Source organism: Oncorhynchus mykiss, chromosome 12, assembly GCF_057628025.1.
Source record: "Oncorhynchus mykiss isolate SJ-2025 chromosome 12, ASM5762802v1, whole genome shotgun sequence".
Classification (NCBI taxonomy): Eukaryota; Metazoa; Chordata; class Actinopteri; order Salmoniformes; family Salmonidae; genus Oncorhynchus; species Oncorhynchus mykiss.
The window spans coordinates 18,879,790-18,894,159 of NC_143033.1; the positions used below are offsets into that span (position 1 = coordinate 18,879,790).

Here is a 14,370-nt window from a genome sequence, read left to right on the forward strand (position 1 = left end):
TACTGATGTCATCCAGACAGGAAATGCACAACAAACTCTGGCCTTGTAGTATCATGAACCATCTATCAACAATCACCAGACGACTGTCATGTTTTCCCTCTGCTCTTAGAGAGAGCAGCAGAGGAGACTGTACTGTCTCTGTTAATAGTGCTGCCGCGAGAGGGAAGACTCCAGTAATTGTTACATATCGATTTTTCTTATCTCTCTCTGTACTTTGCACCAGCACTCTGACCGACCCTGCTGTTGCTGCTCAGGGCCCTACACTCTCCCAGAGCAAAGCTGCAGGCAGGCAGGCGCCTGTCTGTCTGTGTCTGATGTGCGTGCTTGTCTGCACGTGTGTGTCAGACAGAGAGACAGACAGACAGGCGCGCACGACAGACAGACGCGCACGACAGACACACGCACGCACGTGCAGACCATATACAGGTACAGAGTCAATGTGGAGGCTGTATACAGGGAGGACCGGTACAGAGTCAATGTGCTGGCGCAAAGGTTAGGGGAGGTAATATGGTGCAACCCTACAGTGTTGTATAGGCTACTGTAGACCACCTTTGCAAAATAGTGTGTTTTAATCAATTTGGTGACGTTGTTAGATGTAGTATAGTTTTATCTAAAAAGGATAACTTTAAAAAAAAAAAGGAAATTCACTGAGGATCCTCCTGCCCTTCTGCCTCTGAGGATCCTTCTGCCTCTGAGGATCCTCCTGCCCTTCTGCCTCTGAGGATCCTCCTGCCCTTCTGCCTCTGAGGATCCTTCTGCCTCTGAGGATCCTCCTGCCCTTCTGCCTCTGAGGATCCTTCTGCCTCTGAGGATCCTCCTGCCCTTCTGCCTCTGAGGATCCTCCTGCCCTTCTGCCTCTGAGGATCCTTCTGCCTCTGAGGATCCTCCTGCCCTTCTGCCTCTGAGGATCCTCCTGCCCTTCTGCCTCTGAGGATCCTCCTGCCCTTCTGCCTCTGAGGTTCCTCCTCCCCTTCTGCCTCTGAGGATCCTCCTCCACTGATGTGCATGATAGTGAAGTTAACCAGCTCATTGGTGTTGAGAACAATGCCGTGGAGACAGTCGCAGAAGGAGGAGATGAGAACAGCCCTTGCCTTAATGTCTAAGAAAAGTGAGGGGAGCGGAAACCGGGAATTAGTTATGTCTATAATCAATAGGCTAACTGTTAAATGTGCCTGGCTTTTTAATCACCAACAGTTTCTGTTGCCTGTTTGGGTGTTTGTTTAATAGATCACCAAGCCTCACACAACGACATGTCAAGTAAACAATTTCACAAATTCTGCTGTTTTTAATCTTTGCTTTGCTGTGATAAAGGCTTTTCACTTGTTTTAATTAGAACAGCCTCTCTGGTATTATTTAGAATTAGTTTAGTATTTACACGGTTCCAAATTGTCAGAAATATGTTATATTAATAACGCTCCTTTTTCTTGATCTCCTTATTGTTATTATAATAATAATAATGGTAATAAGTAATGCCATTAACATTAGTAGCAACACTGTAGGCTACACCTCGTTAAGCACGGACTGATGCCAATCTCGCTTTTTTTTGTGCAGTTTCGAACCAGCCTTGACTTCCACAACCACGGACATTAGTTTTTGTTCCGGACAAAATCTGAACCAATCCTAGACGTTTATGTTTGGCTCAGATTTTTGTCCAGCCTTGATTTGGTCCAAATTTAGACATTACTTATTTTCAACTTTCATTCAGAACCAGATTTTCAATGTCCAGAATATACCTATTTTTCAACGTCTGGAAAAGATGCCTTTTCAACTTTCATTCAAAACCGAAAATGTACCGGATTTCATTGCCCGGAAAAGATGCCTTTTCAGGTTTCTGGAAAATATATATTTTAAACATAAATTGAACCGAACTTCAACGTCTGGAAAATACATATTTTTGAGGTCTTTTCAACATCACTTTTTTACTGTGACTATTCTAGTTTTGCGGGGCCAGCATTTTTTGTTCTCGCTTATGGCGGCACAATGGCAAAGAGCTGTCCTGGCTATAGGTCAAGCCCTATTCAGACAGGATTAGTTTTACTCTGGGAGGTCGGGCAATTTAATTATGTGCACGAGCACAAAATACCACATCTGTAATTTTTGTCCCGTCTGAATCTGCCATGTCAGTAATTTTTACATGGCAGGAGAGTAACAATTCCGTCCAGAATAACCAATTTTTTGGCGAACTCCAATGTCCTTTGATAATACTAGTCCCGTGCCAATCGACTTCCCTACGTTTTGAGAGAGATGTCTGCGTTTGAGAGGTGTTTCTTGCAGTTTGCGCAAGAAAACAATAACTGATTCTGATATGAATGAACTACAGTACCAGTCAAAAGTTTGGACACACCTACTCATTCCAGGGTTTTTCTTTATTTTTTACTATTTTCTACATTGTGGAATAATAGTGAAGACATCAAAACTATCAAATAACACATATGGAGACATGTAGTAACCAAAAAAGTGTTAAACAAATCAAAATATATTTTATATTTGAGATTCTTAAAAGTAGCCACCCTTTTCCTTGATGACAGCTTTGCACACTCTTGGCATTCTCTCAACCAGCTTCATGAGGTAGTCGCCTGGAATGCATTTCAATTAACAGCTGTGCCTTGTTAAAAGTTAATTTGTGGACTGCTGTTAATAGATCGCAAAGCAGCAGCATACAATGGATCTAAACGTTTGGGAATGATAAGTTAACTTTCTCATCCGTAGCCTTAAAACGTATCTCAAGTGCAATTACACTGTTTAGCTCACATCTGAAGGCTGGGGGGCATTTGAGACATACTGCGGATCACTAAAATATCCTAATGATTATGATCACACTTCCTCAATTCAAATATTTTGGTGACACTGTAGGAAATATGCTTTGGTTTAGAAACTTAAGAGCCAAGCTGGAGTTATCAGTGTGGCCTTGTCACCTGGACATGTTGAAATATTGTATCTTCACACCTAGAATAAAAACCTCCAGGCTTGTGTCATAACTGTCAAAGAATTACGATCCCGCCCGAATCGTCTGCTGGAATAACAGACATTCTGGAGTAATAATTACATAACCAACGTTCTCTAGTAATACTAGTCCCGTGCGAATAGGTCTTTGGTCACGTGCATGCGATCCATACGTATGTCACGTAAAGAGAGCAAGGGTCAAGGGAATAGGGAATGTTTTTCCTAAACAAATGAGGGATTTCAGTAGCAAAACCTTTCAGTCAGAAATGTCTGTATTTATGTTGCAGCTTCAGCAACATGGACAGAGCGATAAACACTGTTGATGTTATGAGATGGTCGCTGCAGCAGGGAGGAGAGAAAGACAACACTATAAACACTGTTGATGTTATGAGATGGTCGCTGCAGCAGGGAGGAGAGAAAGACAACACTATAAACACTGTTGATGTTATGAGATGGTCGCAGCAGCAGGGAGGAGAGAAAGACAACACTATAAACACTGTTGATGTTATGAGATGGTCGCAGCAGCAGGGAGGAGAGAAAGACAACACTATAAACACTGTTGATGTTATGAGATGGTCGCAGCAGCAGGGAGGAGAGAAAGACAACACTATAAACACTGTTGATGTTATGAGATGGTCGCAGCAGCAGGGAGGAGAGAAAGACAACACTATAAACACTGTTGATATGGAAATATATGGAAAAATCCACATGAAACATTTTGGCCAATCGATTGGTCGAAATAACAGAGGACTCTTGGTCGACCCAATTTTTTTTTGTCAGAGACAGCCCTGCAATACATATAGAATTGTGAGAATCGCAATTTCCAGCACTATAATGGTGCTATCTCCTCGCCTGGCACGATCATCTCCCTGTAGTATAGATCTCAGTCCTGATGACACGAGTGGAGACGAGATAGACACCATTTTGAAGAGTCCTCATCTCTTTTCCTCTGCATAATTTTTGCCTGATTGGATCGATATGGATGGTCTTTTATGCTGACCATCAAAAACTGTCTTTCATTGGCACTTCAATGAAACAGGGGGAGAATAGAACAGAGGACACGTACTGCATGTGGATTTCATGTCTTTTTCATTCAGCACTTAGCTTAGAAATTGGAATACATTTAGAATCATCTGGAATTCAAGGATACGTTGCACTAAAAGTACACTTGAATGCTGTAGATTGTCTATTCGTTCACTGAACAATATTCACAGGGCTCCTAGTAGACTTTCCTACATTTACAGCCGTTTTAATGTTGTGCTTTCTCAGTTGTACTACCTAGAAGTGGAAGTTGTATTGTGCTGAATATATTACATAAGCAAGGTTAGAGTGTTAAACAGAGGTCCAAGCAGAGGCTCAATGATCTTTGTGTTATACATTCTGTAGGTCTGGGGTTATACAGCATTAACAGTGTAACACCATACAGGTTGATGTCATGAGGAAGAAACCCCAGCCTTGGGTTGTGAAAAGGCAGAAGGCAGCACATCCATAACCATCACACCATAAGAAAACTCAGGTTTTTATAGACTTTAAAAAAAATGTGTTTCGTTCCAAACTAACCCATTGACAAGAGTAGAATGTTATCATGCATTTGCTGGTATGGTCTACCAGTAAACTATATCTGTGATTACATGAAATAAGCTACATACTGCATATTCACAGCAATAACAGCCAATGTACTGCTATTTACTTATGATTGACTATTGATGCAGTGTAGGAACTCTGACTGCCTGACATTCGTATACCCACCTTAAGGCAAACGGACTCCTCATATCCACATGTACATTACACACTCCATTCTAACCTGTTTAACATTGACATGTTGTTTTCTAGAGGGCACCAGATGAGATGCAGTCCACAGCGTACTTCTAATCACTGTGGCACGGTATGTTACTGTTAGCCTCTGTTTTAGTGTAGGCTACTCCAATTCCCAGGATGCATTTGGGCTAGATTTAGAGTTGTTATTTGGTGATTCTGCCTTAGTGCGAACAGCGAGTGCACTGATTAAATATTATATTGACCTATAAATTACCCCAGTGACAGGGAACATCCCATAGCGATGACAGAATGAAATCTACGCCGGTAAGGCAGGGCTTGAAGTGTTGCCACGGTTACTGAGTGGAGAACATATTCCTACATGAAATCCGTAACTAACTGGCACAAAGGTATTTCAAAACCCCTGCTAGAAGTTGTTTAGTGTTACAGATGACACCTGGGGTTAGTCTTTTGTGGGATCCTCAAAGCTTGCATTAAATAAATTGCCTTATAACACAGCTTGATACATGTGGTGTTCCATATCCAGCATGCACAGATTAGGCCTAATCACTGTTGAATTATTTACCTTTTCCAGATGTCTTGAAATGAATTCCCTTTACTCTCTGGGTATGAAAAGGATTATGTTTTCATCTCAGTTTATGATGTAAAAAGACATGGCATGTTCCGATTACAGATGATTCAGGGTGCACTTCTTTGGAGACGAGTAGGGGGTTGGGGCCCGGGCAGGGGGTGAAGGTGGCCCCAATATGACGAGTAGGGGGTTGGGGCCCGGGCAGGGGGTGAAGGTGGCCCCAATATGACAAGTAGGGGGTTGTGGCCCGGGGAGGGGGTGAAGTTGGCCCCAATATGACGAGTAGGGGGTTGTTCTGGCCTGGGGAGGAGGTGAAGGTGGCCCCAATATGACAAGTAGGGGGTTGTTCTGGCCTAGGGAGGGGGTGAAGGTGGCCCCAATATGACGAGTAGGGGGTTGTTCTGGCCCGGGAGGGGGTGAAGGTGGCCCCAATATGACGAGTAGGGGGTTGTTCTGGCCTGGGGATGGGGTGAAGGTGGCCCCAATATGACGAGTAGGGGGTTGTTCTGGCCCGGGGAGGGGGTGAAGGTGGCCCCAATATGACGAGTAGGGGGTTGTTCTGGCCTGGGGATGGGGTGAAGGTGGCCCCAATATGATGAGTAGGGGGTTGTTCTGGCCTGGGGAGGGGGTGAAGGTGGCCCCAATATGACGAGTAGGGTTTTTTTCTGGCCCGGGGACGGGGTGAAGGTGGCCCCAATATGACGAGTAGGGGGTTGTTCTGGCCCTGGGAGGGGGTGAAGGTGGCCCCAATATGACGAGTAGGGGGTTGTTCTGGGGAGGGGGTGAAGGTGGCCCCAATATGACGAGTAGGGGGTTGTTCTGGGGAGGGGGTGAAGGTGGCCCCAATATGACGAGTAGGGGGTTGGGGCCCGGGCAGGGGGTGAAGGTGGCCCCAATATGACGAGTAGGGGGTTGTTCTGGCCCGGGGAGGGGGTGAAGGTGGCCCCAATATGACGAGTAGGGGGTTGGGGCCCGGGCAGGGGGTGAAGGTGGCCCCAATATGACGAGTAGGGGGTTGGGGCCCGGGCAGGGGGTGAAGGTGGCCCCAATATGACGAGTAGGGGGTTGGGGCCCGGGCAGGGGGTGAAGGTGGCCCCAATATGACGAGTAGGGGGTTGGGGCCCGGGCAGGGGATGAAGGTGGCCCCAATATGACGAGTAGGGGGTTGGGGCCCGGGCAGGGGGTGAAGGTGGCCCCAATATGACGATTAGGGGGTTGCGGCCCGGGGAGGGGGTGAAGGTGGCCCCAATATGACGAGTAGGGGGTTGTTCTGACCTGGGGAGGGGGTGAAGGTGGCCCCAATATGATGAGTAGGGGGTTGTTCTGGCCTGGGGAGGGGGTGAAGGTGGCCCCAATATGACGAGTAGGGGGTTGTTCTGGCCTGGGAGGGGGTGAAGGTGGCCCCAATATGACGAGTAGGGGGTTGTTCTGGCCCGGGAGGGGGTGAAGGTGGCCCCAATATGACGAGTAGGGGGTTGGGGCCCGGGGAGGGGGTGAAGGTGGCCCCAATATGACGAGTAGGGAGTTGTTCTGGCCCGGGAGGGGGTGAAGGTGGCCCTAATATGACGAGTAGGGGGTTGGGGTCCGGGGAGGGGGTGAAGGTGGCCCCAATATGACGAGTAGGGGGTTGGGGCCCGGGCAGGGGGTGAAGGTGGCCCCAATATGACGAGTAGGGGGTTGGGGCCCGGGCAGGGGGTGAAGGTGGCCCCAATATGACGAGTAGGGGGTTGTGACCCGGGCACGGGGTGAAGGTGGCCCCAATATGACGAGTAGGGGGTTGGGGTCCGGGCAGGGGGTGAAGGTGGCCCCAATATGACGAGTAGGGGGTTGTTCTGGCCTGGGGACGGGGTGAAGGTGGCCCCAATATGACGAGTAGGGGGTTGGGGCCCGGGCAGGGGGTGAAGGTGGCCCCAATATGACGAGTAGGGGGTTGTTCTGGCCTGGGGACGGGGTGAAGGTGGCCCCAATATGACGAGTAGGGGGTTGTTCTGGCCTAGGGAGGCGAGGGGGGAAGGTGGCTTCAAAATTATGAGTAGAGGATTGTTCTGGTGGGGGGGCAGATGGTGGCAGTATGGTGAATAGCGAATTGTTCTGGCCCGGGGAGGGGTGGGAGATGGTCCCCAATTTGATGAGTAGGGGGTTGTTTCGGGCCCAGGGAGGGGGGAAAGATGTTCATGTCACATGGAGTAATGGCCCAGAGCTGTAGCAACCTCTCCCAACACAACACCATGATGTGTAGATGAGAATGTATGCAGATTGTGCATGCTGAAGGACGTCAACGCTGACCCCATTTTGTATCGTGTCGGGTTCGTATTTTGATGCCTTTTTGGCTGTATGGACTTTGGACTGAAGCCTCTTCGGTAGCAAGTAGTCTATCGGTTAAGAGCATTGGTAACCGAAAGTTCGCTGGTTCGAATCCCCGATTCGGCAAAGTGGAAAAATCTGCCGTTCTGCATCTTAGCAAGGCAGTTAATCCCCAATAACAACTGCTCCCTGGGCGCCAGTGAAGTGGACGTGGATTAAGGCAGCCCCCCGCACCTCTCTGATTCAGAGGGGTTGGAATGCATTCAATTGTGCAACTGAAGAGGTATCCCCTTTTCTCTTTCACTAGCTCGTTGTGTGAGGTGGATGTAGATCTAGATGGGATAGGAGCGCCAGAATCTGAGGAAGATGCAGTGTGGGGGCTCCCTCTACTGCAGCCAGTACCTCTGCTTGGAGAGGCCTGTACCTGCTACTGATGAAGCATCTGTTCTCTCAGCCCCCTGACCCCTCTTCTCCACACCTTTCTGCAGAGCTTAGAATCACAGGGAGGAGGACAGAGGGAGAAAGGGAGGGGGGAGCGAGGTTAAACGGGACAGTGAAGTAAATAGAGACCCAATGCTCTTGAGATGGTACAGAGCCAATAGGTCACAGTTTTAAGTCATGGAACCTTTATATTATTTATATAAACTCAGCAAAAAAAGAAATGTCCTCAAATCAAAGTTTATTTGTCACGTGCGCCGAATACAGCAGGTGTAGACCTTACAGTGAAATGCTTACTTACAGGCTCTAACCAATAGTGCAAAAAAGGTATTAGGTGAACAATTGGTAAGTAAAGAAATAAAACAACAGCAAAAAGACAGTGAAAAATAACAGTAACGAGTCTATATACAGGCACCGGTTAGTCAGGCTGATTGAGGTAGTATGTACATGTAGATATGGTTAAAGTGACTATGCATATATGATGAACAGAGAGTAGCAGAAGCGTAAAAAGAGGGGTTGGCGGGTGGTGGGACACAATGCAGATAGCCCAGTTAGCCAATGTGCGGGAGCACTGGTTGGTCGGGCCAATTGAGGTAGTATGTACATGAATGTATAGTTAAAGTGACTATGCATATATGATAAACAGAGAGTAGCAGCAGCGTAAATGAGGAGGAGGAGGGGGGGGGTAGGCATACAATGCAAATAGTCTGGGTAGCCATTTGATTACCGGTTCAGGAGTCTTATGGCTAAGGGGTAAAAACCTTTTTGTCCTTTCACTGTCAACTATGTTTATTTTCAGCAAACTTAACATGTGTAAATATTTGTATGAACATAAGATTCAACAACTGAGACATAAACTGAACAAGTTCCACAGACATGTGACTAACAAATTTAATTTTTAATTTACATTTTTTTATTTCACCTTTATTTAACCAGGTAGGCTAGTTGAGAACAAGTTCTCATTTACAACTGCGACCTGGCCAAGATAAAGCAAAGCAGTGTGAACAGACAACACAGAGTTACACATGGAGTAAACAATGAACAAGTCAATAACACAGTAGAGAAAAAAAAAGAAAAAAAGAGAGTCTATATACATTGTGTGCAAAAGGCATGAGGAGGTAGGCGAATAATTACAATTTTGCAGATTAACACTGTAGTGATAAATGATCAGATGGTCATGTGCAGGTAGAGATACTGGTGTGCAAAAGAGAAGAAAAGTAAATAAATATAAACAGTATGGGGATGAGGTAGGTAAATTGGGTGGGCTATTTACCGATAGACTATGTACAGCTGCAGCGATCGGTTAGCTGCTCAGATAGCAGATGTTTGAAGTTGGTGAGGGAGAATCAAAGGGGGGGGGTCTAAATCAAAGGTAACAGTCAGTATCTGGTGTGGCCACCAGCTGCATTAAGTACTGCAGTTCATCACCTCCTCATGAACTGCACCAGATTTGCCAGTTCTTGCTGTGAGATGTTACCCCACTCTTCCACCAAGGCACCTGCAAGTTCCCAGACTTTTCTGGGGGGAATGGCCCTAGCCCTCACCCTCCGATCCCAGACATGCTCAATGGGATTGAGATCCTGGCTCTTCCCTGGCCATGGCAGAACACTGACATTCCTGTCTTGCAGGAAATCACGCACAGAACGAGCAGTATGGCTGGTGGCATTGTCATGCTGGAGGGTCATGTCAGGATGAGCCTGCAGGAAGGGTACCACATGAGTTAGGAGGATGTTTTCCCTGTAATGCACAGCGTTGAGATTGCCTGCAATGACAACAAGCTCAGTCCGATGATGCTGTGACGCATCGCCCCAGACCATGACGGACCCTCCACCTCCAAATCGATCCCGCTCCAGAGTACAGGCCTCGGTGTAACGCTCATTCCTTCGACGATAAATGCTAATCCGACCAGCACCTCCGGTGAGACAAAACTGTGACTCGTCAGTGAAGAGCACTTTTTTGCCAGTCCTGTCTGATCCAGCGACGGTGGGTTTGTACCTATATGATGTCTGATGAAGACCTGCCTTACAACAGGCCTACAAGCCCTCAGTCCAACCCTCTTTTTCTCCCTAGTTTTGTGATTACGATCTTGTCTCATCGCTACAACTCCACGAAGGGCATGGGAGAGGCGAATTTAGAGTCATGGGCCCTCCGAAACATGACCAGCCAAGCCGCGCTTCTTAACACCCGCCCGCTTAACCTGGAAGCCCACTGCACCAATGTGTCAGAGGAAACACTGTTCAACTGTCAGCCTGCAGGCGCCCGGCCCGCCACAAGGGGTTGCAATGAGCCATGTAAAGCCTCCCCCCCCGTCCAAACCCCCCTTAACCTGGTCAACTCTGGGCCAATTGTGCACCGCCCTATGGGTCTCCCGGTCACGGCCGGTTGTGACAACTTTGGTTTGATCCCAGGCTGTAGTGACGCCACAACATTGCGATGCGGTGCCTTAGACTGCTACGCCACTCAGGAGGCCGTAAATCCTGGAACTTTTAATCGGACATGTTCCAAGAGTTTTAGTTACTATGATGATGCATTGCGGTTGCTATAACGGAAAGTGATGGTGAAAGATTTTTACATGGTCAGGGGACATCATTGACGCAAGCCAGCCCGGAGCTTCTACCACAAAAATGACTCCACTGGAAAATAAAACTTTAAGGTCACTGGGAAATCTCAACGAACAAGTGTGTATAGGAGATCCAGAAAGTCAACATTTTTCATCCCTGAGAGTGTGTGCAATGTGCGTGTATCTGTGTCTGTTCTCTTTCCTGGTGGAAAGGCAACTGATGGATGCCTCAGTAACATACCTTTAAATAACAGTTAAATACAGTTGGCTATCGTACTCAGATTGTCCATGTGGAAATCATTTTTGATTAGCCTATGCCTGCTCATTAACACTTTAGCTACATGATCCATGTCTATATACCTCTTATAGAATATTAGCTTGAGTATTGTGAAGCTCCTGCACCTAAATATAAACAGTACCGGTACCCAAAATGAGTACTGGAACCTATTTCATTCCAAGTTGAGCACTGCACAGCAGTCTAATGATGCTTAGGATGTAAATTGAGAAAAATCTCTCCTCTAAGAAAGCATCATTATTCCTGTCAGGGAGTAAAGTAATCGCCAGCTAAAGCTTGAGGTTATGATAGACAGGAAAATGCTATTGCTGTGCGTGTTTTCAGTCCTGAACTCTGAAGGTTCTGCTTTGACTGAGACTGTAGTACAGTAAGCGGCTAAGCGCAAGGCCAGGGAGTATTTCACATCGCTCTTCTTCCTGTCGGTTATGAATGATCCTCCTCTCCGACTCGGGAGTGGAAGGAAGCGTTTCAGGTCGTTACCATGTGTCCTTGGAATGCCTTGACTGCTTCTCATCAATTAGAAGCCAGTTTAATGATCCTGACTTGAGGCAGTGTGTCATTGTGACTGTGGGGCTCTCTCATCTCCGTCTGTCTGTCTCTCTCCCTGTCCCCCACCTCCTTATCTGGCAGAAAGGAGACTTCAATCTCTACTTTCCTCCATGTCATTTTTTTTTTACCATATGCATCGCTTAATAATTAATTGCTTAAAAAGTTGCATCTCTGAATGTCCTTGTATAGCTTACTCCAGTCCTATGTGCTGGAAGCTATGCGCCAGCCAGCACCTCGCCAACCCAGGAGTGTCTTCTCCAGTCTTCAGACTATGTGCTGAAAGAAGCAGTGAGGAGGAATTCACAAACAGGCCTAATATTAGTGTAGAAAGTTATAAATCTTGGAGAGTGTATATTTTGAGAATACAAATCCCTGTAAGACTTTATGCAAATGACTACTCTCCCGGCATATTATTCCTTCGCTCCAAGCTCCATTACTATTCCTTAAAGATAAATCAGTCATTACTTCCTCTTAGCTTAAATACCATGATGGGTGAAATGGCTTCATTTATTTGTTTTTTGTTTGTCTGAATAAGCTGGCAATATTTAGGATAGATATTGTTACATTTCATGCCTTTTCCCCAAAATACATGTGTGAATGTGGTAATTTCATTCAATTAGAAATAAGGTAGGATTTATCAATAGCATAACAATAATGGCATCATGAAAAGCAGCTAAATGCAGTGTGTTTTGCCTGGATCTGAAAAGTTCAGTGCAACCATTTTACAATCGACAGGGTTTATGTGATCTCTTCTAAAATGACTGCGTCTATAAGTGGATGTTGGACATATACAGCTAGTTTGTACCTACCATGTGTTGCCCAGGGTAATTATGTTGCCATGCATACATTTGCATAGATGTGCATAACTTTTCAAGAAATGAATAATAGAAATGTCTGTTATTGAGATTCTCTCTGAATCCTAGTACTTCTGGTTTCCTCAGTTGTCTCCATCCCTCTTTCCTCCCCCTATCCCCCCCTCCACAGGAAGGAAGTATGGTTCAATATCAGTTCACAGTTCACTCACTCTTCGCCAGGGAACACACCTTTAGTCTCTCTCTGAGGCTGAGAGGATAGAGGTGGCTGTCGGACTATTCTACCTTCTGACTGGAGGCATGGAGAGACCGAGGATTAATAACGTCAAAGTGTTAGCGCCTCAACGCTAGCTGCTGGCTAGCACTCTCTCTCTAATCAAACTCAAATTGTCCGCCAGCCATTGTGTGCCAGTGGTTAATTCCATCTTACGCACTGGTGGTGTCTACTCTCCTAGCTGCTATGTCTTCTCTCTGGGTTATATTGAACTGAAGTAGTTCACATGAATTATCATAGACTAGTATGAGCTGAGAGCTCAGTGGGGGGGGGGGGGCGGCCTATGACACATTATTATAAGGGTGCTATTGGTATCAGTGGGTGATATTAATAACCGCTAGTGACTCCCCATCCTGGGTGCGGGAGCGTAATCATCGACTGACACTAATTAGCATAACGCAACGGACATACATTTTCCTATTCATGAAAATCACAAGTGAAATATATTGAGACACAGCTTAGCCTTTTGTTAATCACCCTGTCATCTCAGATTTTCAAAATATGCTTTACAGCCATAGCTAGAAAAGCATTTGTGTAAGTTTATCGATAGCCTAGCATAGCATATTGTCCAGCTAGCAGCAGGTAACTTGGTCACGGAAATCAGAAAAGCAATCAAATTAAATCGTTTACCTTTGATGAGCTTCGGATGTTTTCACTCACGAGACTCCCAGTTAGATAGCCAATGTTCCTTTTTTTCCAAAATATTATTTTTGTAGGCGAAATAGCTCCCGTTTGTTCTTCATGTTTGGCTGAGAAATCGCCCGGAAATTACAGTCACGAAAACGCCGAAAAATATTCCAAATTAGCTCCATAATATCGACAGAAACATGGCAAATGTTGTTTATAATCCATCCTCAAGGTGTTTTTCAAATATCTATTCGATAATATATCCACCGGGACAATTGGTTTTTCAGTAGGACCGATTGGAATAATGGCTACCTCTGTATTTTACGCGAGAAACACTCTGGGTGACCAGTTGCGCAATGTAGCCGCTTATGGGTATTCTTCAACATAAATGCGTAAAACTACGTCACAATGCTGTAGACACCTTGGGGAATACAGGGAAAAAGTAATCTGGTTGATAGCCCATTCACTGCTCAATAGGGACGCATTGGAACGCAGAGCTTTCAAAAGATGTCACTTCCGGATTGGATTTTTCTCAGGATTTCGCCTGCAATATCAGTTATGTTATACTCACAGACAATATTTTTACAGTTTTGCAAACTTTAGAGTGTTTTCTATCCTAAGCTGTCAATTATATGCATATTCTAGCATCTTGTCCTGACAAAATATCCTGTTTACTACGGGAACTATATTTTTCCAAAAATGAAAATACTGCCCCCTAGTCACAAAAGGTTTTAAGCCTCCCACTCTTCTTTCTATTCTGGTTAGAGCCTGTTTGTGCTGTTATGTGAAGAGTAGTAAGCAGTGTTTTATGAGATAGAGGTCGACCGATTATGATTTTTCAACACCGATACCGATTATTGGAGGACCAGAAAAAGCCGATACCGATTAATCTGCCAATTTAAAAAAAAAAATGTTGTCATTTTTATTTTTTTATTTTTATGACAGTTACAACAATACTGAATGAACACTTATATTAACTTAATATAATACATCAATAAAAATGTAAATATATTGTAAATACATAGCCTCAAATAAATAATGAAACATGTTCAATTTGGTTTAAATAATTCAAAAACAAATTGTTGGAGAAGAAAGTAAAAGTGCAATATGTGCCATGTAAAAAAATCTAATGTTTAAGTTCCTTGCTCAGAACATGAGAACATGTGAAAGCTGGTGATTCCTTTTAACATGAGACTTCAATATTCCAAGGTAAGAGGTTTT

At 45.3% G+C, this 14,370-nt stretch overlaps 1 protein-coding gene across 15 annotated transcripts in view; it reads left to right on the forward strand.

Annotated features, from left to right (window-relative positions):
• tnksa (tankyrase, TRF1-interacting ankyrin-related ADP-ribose polymerase a) overlaps positions 1 to 14,370 on the forward strand; it is a 151,207-nt gene that overhangs the window by 38,649 nt on the left and 98,188 nt on the right. The window lies entirely within an intron of this gene.